This window comes from Nicotiana attenuata, unplaced genomic scaffold (assembly GCF_001879085.1).
Source record: "Nicotiana attenuata strain UT unplaced genomic scaffold, NIATTr2, whole genome shotgun sequence".
In the NCBI taxonomy this organism is placed as follows: domain Eukaryota; kingdom Viridiplantae; phylum Streptophyta; class Magnoliopsida; order Solanales; family Solanaceae; genus Nicotiana; species Nicotiana attenuata.
The window spans coordinates 4,951-5,805 of record NW_017672297.1 but is presented as its reverse complement, the minus strand read 5'-3'; positions in this window follow the sequence as shown (position 1 = coordinate 5,805).

Genomic DNA, 855 nt, shown 5'->3' with positions numbered 1-855 from the left:
GTCTTTCAAAGGCCCCCCATGTTCCAACAACCAAACAATCCACCTCCTTTTCAGTCACAAGGGACTAGTTCTTCTGGAAGTGATATGGGACGGATAGAATGATGTTCGAGCAGATATTGAAAAAGAACCAAGATTTAGACGCACAATTGGCTTTGCATAACACATCTATCCGGAACCTAGAGGTGCAAATAGGGCAAATATCTCAAGCCTTAAATACCCGGTGCGCTACCAAGTGATACGGTAGTGAACCCGAAGTGGGGTAACAATCATGTGATGGCGGTTACAACTAGGAGTGGAAGAGGCGGTGATGTGCATGCCTCGGTTGAGAATCAAGTTGTGAATGATGAAATTGAGTTGCATGATGATGATGCACCTTTGAATGTTGACAATGTGGTTGAACCAATAGTGACAAATGATGTGCGGTTTGATATTGATGATGAGGCCGGGGTAGAGACTCAAGATACCGTGAACCCGTCTAGGGAACACATTATTGATATACCCGAGCCGGCGGTGCCCAAGGCCAAGGCACCCTTGCCTAGACTAGCTCCACCATATCCTCAGCGGTTAGCAAAGCAAAAGAACGACAATCAGTTCAAGAAATTCATAGACATGATGAAGAGCCTCACAATCAATGTTCCTTTAGTGGAGGCACTTGAACAAATGCCTGGGTACGCAAAATTTATGAAGGATTTAGTCACCAAGAAGCGTTCTATGGAGTGTGAAACAATAAATATGACGCACCAAGTTAGTGCGATTGTGCATTCTGTGGCCCCGAAACTAGAAGACCCTAGAGCTTTCACTATCCTTGCACTATCGGAAGTGCGGACTTTGCTAAGGCCCTATGTGACTTGGGGG